Source organism: Equus asinus, chromosome 6, assembly GCF_041296235.1.
Source record: "Equus asinus isolate D_3611 breed Donkey chromosome 6, EquAss-T2T_v2, whole genome shotgun sequence".
Lineage (NCBI taxonomy): Eukaryota > Metazoa > Chordata > Mammalia > Perissodactyla > Equidae > Equus > Equus asinus.
Genome location: NC_091795.1, coordinates 50,728,899 through 50,737,584, shown reverse-complemented (window position 1 = coordinate 50,737,584; position 8,686 = coordinate 50,728,899). Strand labels below are relative to the sequence as shown.

Sequence of the window (8,686 nt, the reverse complement as noted above, 5' to 3'; positions counted from 1 at the left end):
GTGGTGGATGACATGGGGGTCTGGATCACCTACTTTTGCAGCTTACTTGTGCCTTCTGACCCTGCTCTTGCCTGACCCGAGATGTACGCTTCCATTGTGTAATGGATGGGCCTGATAGAAACAATATTGTAACAGGCAGCCTTGGTTACGTATGCACTTGATATCCTGTAATCAGTCCTTCTGTCTCTGCCAGAGCACAGGAGCATATTTGGAGTTATTTTTCAAATGTTGGAAAATTCTTCACTGAAGTTGGCCTAGCCTTGCTCCAGTATCCTAGAGGTCTACATGGTGATTCTCCTCTTGGAAGTTGCCATAAGTTTCCACATGGCATCCTTTCCCACCACTGATACTTCTAATATCATAACGTTTGCTGGGTCATATTACTCAAGTGGCAGTGCTTCTCTTGATCATCCTTCTTTGATTTCTTGTCTAGATTGAGAGGCCGCTGCATTATTTATAAGCAAGTGGGAGCACTAGTCCTTAACAGGAATAGTGGGCCATTTCTGCCGGCCCAGAGGTTTAGAGGGATCTGCAGTTTCAAGGTTTTTGAGTGCATCCCGTGTTCCAGCTCAAGTCTCAGGATTTTACTTCTTAATTAAGGCCCTGACCTTGGCACAGCAGACTAGAGAATTCAAATTTCTGTGGAGTTCTGCTACTCCTATAATTAAGTCCAGGGTCCCATCCTAAGACTTTTTTGCCCTCTGGCTACAGTAGATGCAAGTCTCTGTATATGATTTGAAGGAGGCCCTCTGTTTTTCACACTTGACCTTCGATTAATGATTAATCACTCTTAGTCTTTTGATGTCTTTCTCCAGTGCATCAATGACACTCAGAAAGAGCCATCTGATTCCATTGTCCTTATGGTTAGTACTTTCTCCAATCTCTCAAAAGCTGGCTATCCCCTTCCACTAGTATTCCATCCAAGTTCACCAACAGTGAAAGTTTTAACAGTTATGCTGTACGCCAGGAGGTTGTAGTGTTCCTCCAGTGTACCACCAGTGATGGAGTACTCATTGCCAGATATCAGATGGGTGGCCCAGTTCCAAAAATCTCATTTTAGAGTCTACTTCCTTAAACTACTCCTGGCACCAACTGTCTTAGTTTGGGTTCTTCAGGAAACAGACTCTGGGTTGAAGATTTTGTGCAAATTGTTTATTGAGGAATGTTCTCAGGATCAACACCTATAGAACTGGACAGAAGGAGGAGCTGAATTGCAACATGGTCACAGCAAAAACCAGGGGAATTCTGGAGTAGGTATGGCTGGCCCTTCAAAGTTATCCACCTTGAATCAGGTGGGCTGGCCCTGCTCATTCCCCCATGGAGCAAACTTTGGATGCGGGCTTTCCCCAGGGAGATGTGACCTTGGGTGAGGTTGCTGTCTTTGCATGGGGGATCACTACAGAAGCAGGGGGATCTGGGTGATACAGCAGTATCTACCACAGAGATTATAACTAAAATTGCAAGAGAGGATTAGAGAAAAAAGGGAGTTCAGGATAGTTCAGTGGAGAGACTCCTACATTTATGTGACAACAGGAATAAGAATTGTCAGAAAAGGAGACACTAGAGATATAGGAGAACATGGAGGCAGAGAGCCATGGAAAACAAGGAAGCAAGTAGGAGGAGTCCACAGGAAGCTTGGAGTTTATTAATCAGTGTACTAATTTAAAGACAAGGAGCTCCAGAGCAGAAAGACTAAGTGGGTTCATTCCAATTCATCCACTAAGTTAGTGGCAAAGCCAGGACCAGCATGCAGGTTTTCTGATTCCCTGTCCAATGTTCTTGGCTCTAGGTTTCCTCCTAGCATCATGTGTAGGTGACCTCTTTCTTATTCACGTTTGAATGAGAGCAGGGAAAAATTAAATTAGCGAGACTCTGGAATGTTCCATTTGTGAGAGCTTGGTTCCTAACGCCATTACCTCTTACAAAAAATTTCTTGAATTATATATATTATTACATTAGTCCTTCCTTTCACGTTGAGTAATGCCCATACAGTGACATTATTGAATGTGAAGAGAGTTACTAACAAGTCTATAGATTATTTTTTAAAAAGTTATTAAACTTATGGAAGAATTCTTCTCCAGATCAGATTGGCTGCCTAATTTGTTACAGGCTTGTGACAGAAACAAGAGATGTTACTTTCATTTCTCTGCTTTAAATATAAGGCCAAACCTAGTAATACCTTCTTTTTCTCTTTTTTTAAAACTTATCATGGTGTGCCAGAAATGTTTAGTTGAAAAAAACTTACCAGATGAGAGGGGTTAAATTATCATTGTGATGTTATAAACTGGAACAGTTAATTTAGTCTCGTGCATCCAGACTTGTGGTTATTTTAGAACAAAAGTTCCCTGAAAAAAAACTGATGATTTGTCTCTGAGATCTGGTACTGTAATACTTAGTCTCTATATAGCTTTAGAGTTTGCAATGAAAGGCCCCATGCCTAGTATGGGGCATATGGGCCCAACATAGAGACATTAAGAAGATATTGAAAATTAGGGCTTAAAATTCCCAGATAGCCTTGTGGGAGAAAACAGTTTTCACAAAGGCCTGAGGACTGAAGCAGATTCTATTGTCATTGTACCCTCTTTACCATGTGATGTGTCCAGTGATGGAAGGACAGAGGGCTTGGGCACACTGAAGACACTAAACATGGGCTGTGAGGAGAGCAGAGGGAAGATAGGGCTTTTCTTCCTCCCTATTCCCCTCTGCTTTTTGGGGGGAAGCAGGAGGTCACTCTTTCCACTTGTTTTGTTTTGCTTTGCTTTTTGACACTGGTGACAACTTCTTTTACTAGACCAATAATTTTTATTCAGATATTATAATTATGACCACTAATAGCATGTTCAAAAATATTCTGAGTCAACAGTATATCTGTACTCTGTCCAATGGCTCTAAGAATATTTAATTTCAATATGTTCATGAAGAGAACTTTGAGGCAGATCCCAAGGGGGCTCAAATTCTACATATTTACTGGTCACTTAAACCGTTAAGTTCAGTGACATTGGTCAATATGGGTCATATTTCCTCTCAAAATACATTCATGTACAAATGTAGTAAATTAAATTTACTTGAGTTAATTTTTAATTCTGAGATGAGAAATGAAGTAATCAAAAAAATGACAATTTATTCAGAGACCTAATATCTTCAATCATGTTCTAAAGCTAAAACAGATTTACGAACACGAACATGTGGATCCTTGAAAATATCTGGAAAATCGAAATGTTCAATTTTCAATTAAGATCTTTTCCATTGTATGTAGAGAACGTTAAGAAGCAGCTTGTTCTCTCAGGAGGGAACCTACATTTGTTGAGCTCATCAGACTGATGTCTAAAATCCAAACTCCAATATACTGATCTACAATAAGAAAGATATCGTTGCTCACACTTTAGTCCTTGTATTAGCATAATAATGACTGCATTTTCTCCCAGGAGGTGGACTATATTTCTAACTATCTTCTGGGCCATAAAACAAGTCTCAATAAATTTAAAGGGATCAAGTCATACAAAGTGTTTTCTTTGACCAAAGAGAATTAAATTAGAAGTAAATAACAGAAAAATATCTGGAAAATCTCCAAATAATTAGAAACTAAATCACATACTCTATATAACTTGTGGGTCAAAAAAGAAAGCAAAAAAAGAAATTAGAAAGTATTTTGAACTGAATGAAAATGAAAACAACATATCAACGTTTGTGGATGCAACTAAGGCAGTATTTTAAGGTAAATTTATAGCACTAAACATCTGTGTTAGAAAAGAAGAAAGGTCTCAAATCAATGACCTTAGCTTCCACCTTCAGACACTAGCAAGAGAAGACAAAATTAAAACCAAAGTACATAGAAGAAAGGAAATAATAAAGACAAGAGCAGAGATCAATGAAATAGAAAACAGAAAATAATAGAGAAAATCATGAAACCAAAAGGTGGTTCTTTGAGAGGATCAATGAAATTGACAAACCTCTAGCCAAATTCATCAGAGGAAAAAAAAGAGAGAAAAGACACAAATTACCAATATCAAGAACGACAGAGAAAACATCATTATAGATCCTATAGACATTAAAAGGATCACAAGGTAATATTATAGATAACTTTTTGCCAATAAATTTAATGACTTCGATGAAATGGACATGTTCCTTGAAAGATGCAAAGTACCAAAGTTCATTTAAGAAGAAATATATAACCTAAACAGCCTTATATCTACTAAAGAAAGTGATTTGTTGTTAAAAACCTTCCCACAAAGAAAACGCTAGGCCCAAAAGCTTCACTGAGAAATCTGCCAAATATTTAAAGAGGAAATAACACCAATTTTACATAAAGTTTTCCAGAAAATGAAGGAAGAGGAATGCTTTTCTACACATTCTATGAAGTCAGCATTACCTTGATACCAAAACCATCAAGGATGTTACAAAAAAAAGAAAACTACAGACCAATAACCCTCATGAACATAGATGTAAAATCATTAATAAAATATTAGCACATTAAATCTAATAATGTATAAAATGGATAATGCATTATGACTAAGTAGGATTTATACCAGGAATGTAAGGTTTAATATTCAAAAATCAATTATATAATTCACCACCCTGATAGACCAAAGGAAAAAACCATGTGACCATCTCAACAGTTGAAAATAAAAGCATTTGATGAATTCAACATTCATTTGGCTAAACACGCTCAGTAAACTAGGAATAGAAGGGAACTTTCTCAATCTGATACAGCGTATCTGTGAAAATCCTACAGCTAGCATCACGCTTAACAGTGTAAGATCAAATGCTTTCCCCCTAAGATCAAGAAGAAGGCAAGGATGCCCACTCTAGCCCCGTCTATTGAATGAACATTGGGCTGGACTTCCTAGACAGTTCAATAAAGCAAGCAAGCAAGAAATTTCTTTCATTTTTTTCCTCCAGAGTGGAAGAGAAGAAGTAAAATTCTTTTTATTCACATAAGACATTGTTATCTATGTAAAATGTTAAAGCATCGACAAAAAGCTACTAGAACTAATAAATTTAGCAAGTTCACAGGATACAAGGTCAGTACACAAAAAGCTCTTATATTTCTACATACTAGCAACAAACAATCAAAAAATTAAAATAAAAAATCATTTAGCATAAAAAATGAACTGTTTGGTGATAAATTTAATATAAAATGTGCAAGACATGCACTGAAACTATAAAATATTGGTGAGAGAAATTAAAGAATATATACATAAATAGAAAGACATCCTGTGTTCATGGATTAGAAGACTTAATATTGTTAACATGATAATATTGCCCAAAGAAATCTGCAGATTCACTGCAATCCTTATCAAAATCCCAATGGCCTTTTTTGCAGTAATGGAAAAGCTAATTCCAAAATTTCTATGGAATTGCAAAGGATTCTAAGTAGCCAAAACAATCTTGAAAAAGAATAAAGCAAGAGGACTCACACTTCCCAATTTCAAAACTTATTACAAAGCTTCTGTAATCAAAACACTGCGGTGTGAGGATAGCCATATACGTGAATGGAATAGAATTGAGAGTCCAGAAATAAACCCATTCATTTATGGTCGATTGATTTTCAACAAGAATGTTAATACTATTCAATGAGGAAAGAATAGTCTCCTCAACAAATGGTGCTGAGACAACCAGATATGTACATGCAAAAGAATGAAGTAGGACCCTACCTCACATCACAGGCAAAAATTAACTCAAAATGTATCAAAGACCTAAAAGTAGGAGCTAAACTATAAAACTCTTATAAAAAAATGTAGGGCTAAATCTTCATGACCCTGGATTTCACAATGGTTTCTTAGATTTGACACCAAAAGCACAAGTAACAAAAGAAAAAATAGATAAATGGGACTTCATCAAAATTAAAAATTTTTATGCATTAAGGGACATTATCAAGAGAGTGAAAAGGCAACTCATAGAATGGAAGAATATATTTGCAAATCATATATCTAATAAGGGTCTAGTGGCTGGAATATACAAAGAAGTCTTACAATTCAACAACAAAAAGACAAACAACCCAATTAAAAAATGAGTGAAGGACTTGACTAGATACTTCTCCAGAAAAGATATACAAATGTCCAACAAGCATATGAAAGATGTTCAACATCATTAGTCACTAGGCAAATGCAAATCAAAACCCCAGTGAGATATCACCCCATACCCACTAGGATGACAACAACTAAAAAAAAGTTATCAAAGGAAATTAACAAGAGTTGGCAAGGATGTGGAGAAAATGCAATCTTTGTACATTGCTTGTGGGAATGTAAAATGGTGCTGCACTGTGGAAAACAGTTTGAGTGTTCCTCAAAAAGTTAAACATAGAATTACCACATGACCTAGCAGTTCCTTTCCTGGGTATATACCCAAAAGAAGTGAAGACAGGTATTAAAATAAAAACTTATAAATAAATGTTCACAGCAGCACTATTCACAATAACCAAAGGTGGAAACAACCCAAATATCCATCATCTGATGAATAAACAAAATATAACATAATATATATTATATATATATTATATATATAATGGAATATTATTCAGCCATAAAAGGAATGAAGTACTGATACATATCACAACGTGGATGAACTTTAAAAACATGCTAAGTGAAAAAGGCCAAACACAAAAGGCCACATACTGTATGATTCCATTTACATAAAATATCTAGAAGAGGCAAATTCATAGAGACAGAAAGCATATTAGTGGTTGCCAGAGACAGGAGGGAGGGCAGGGAGGGGGAATGTTTAACGGGTACCACTTTGGGGATAATGAAAATATTCTGGAAATAGATAGTGGTGATAGTTGATAGTGATACATTTAACATAAAATGTGCATGACGTATACTGAAAACTACAAAATATTGCTAAGAGAAATTAAAGACTTAAGTAAGTAGAGAGCAATACCGTGCTTATGGATCAAAAGAGTCCATATCTTTAAGACGTCATTTCTCCTAAAAATGATCTATAGACTCTTTGGCTTTTGGCTTGGAGGAGGCCAAGGTGCAACTTTCTTCGGTCGTCCTGAATCCGGGTTCATCTGACACCAGCCACCTCCCACATGCCACCTAAGTTCAGCCCCAAAAAGATCAAAGTCATATACCTGAGGTTCACCAGTGGGGAAGTCAGTGCCGCGTCTGCCGTGGTCCCCAAGATCGACCCTCTGGGTCTTCTCCAGAAAAGTTTGGTGATGACAACGCAAAGGCAACTGGTGATTTGAAGGGTCTGAGGATTACAGAGAAACTGACCATCCAGAACCAACAGGCTCAGAGAGAGGTGGTACTTTCTGCCTCTGCCCTGATCATTAAAGCCCTCAGGGAACCGCCAAGAGACAGGAAGAAGCAGAAAAACATTAAGCACAGTGGAAATACCAATTTTGTTTTCTTTTTTTGAGGAAGATTAGCCCTGAGCTAACATCTGCCACCAATCCTCCTCTTTTTGCTGAGGAAGACTGGCCCTGAGCTAACATTCATGCCCATCTTCCTCTACTTTATATGTGGGACACCTGCCACAGCATGGCTTGCCAAGCAGTGCATAGGTCTGCACCCAGGATCCAGGTCGGTGAACCGTGGGGCACCGAAGCAGAACGTGCAACTTAACTGTTGTGCCACCTGGCCGGCCCCCTGGAAATACCACTTTTGATGAGATTGTCAACATTGCCCAACAGGTGTGTCACCAGTTATTGGCCAGAGAACTCTCTGGAACCATTAAAGAGACCCTGGGGACTGCCCAGTCTGTGGGCTGCAATGTTGATGGCTGCCACTCTCATGATGTTATAGATGACATCAACAGCGGTGCAGTGGAATGTCCAGCTAGTTAAGAACCACCGATCATTTAACAAAAACAACAGAGATCTATATATTCAATGCAAGGTTTCTTAGCATCTTAACTATTGACATCTTGGGCCAGATAATTCTTTGTTGTGAGAGGCTGTCCTGAGCATTGTAGGATGTTTAGCATCATCCCTGGCCTCGGCCTACTAGATTCCAGTAGCACCTCCCATTTGAGACAACCAAAAATGTCTCCAGACATTACCTAATATCCCCTCGGGTATAAAATTGCATTTAGTTAAGAAGTACTGATTCAATGCAATTCCAAACAAATCCCAACTGTAAAAATTAGAAAACTGATTCTAAAATTTAGATGGAAATGCAAAAGACCTAGAAAAGCCAAAACAGTATTGAAAAAGAACATATAGGACTTCCATTATATGTTTTCAGGACTCATTACAAAGCTGTGAAAATCAAGACATTGTGATATCAATAAAATGATGATCAATGGAACAGAGTAGAATCTAGAAATAGGCCCACAGAATTATGGCTGATTAATTTTTACCAAGGTTCCAAGGTAATTCAATGAAGAATAAATAAGTCTTTTTAACAAGTGATGCTGGAATAGTTGGATATTCACATGCCAAAAAAATAAAAAATTTAAGCCCAATTCTTACTTCACAGCTTAGAAAATATTAATGTGAAATGGATCATAGACCTAAATGTAAGAGCTAAAACTATAAAACTTCTAGAAGAAAAAAAAAGAGAATCTAGTGACTTTACATAAGGTGAAAATTTCTTAAATAGAACACAAAAAGGAAGAACTAGAAAAGAAAAACATTCGATGAATTAGACTGTATTAGTTTTCTAAGGCTGCTGTAACAGTTACCCCATACAGGCTGGCTTAAAACAACAGCAATGTGTTTTCTTGCATTTCTGGAGGA

At 37.3% G+C, this 8,686-nt stretch overlaps 1 pseudogene; it reads left to right on the top strand.

The window, feature by feature from the left end:
- Positions 1 to 6,976: 6,976 nt before the first annotated feature.
- LOC106841430 (large ribosomal subunit protein uL11-like) lies at positions 6,977 to 7,792 on the top strand (annotated as a pseudogene).
- The last annotated feature ends 894 nt before the right edge of the window (positions 7,793 to 8,686 follow it).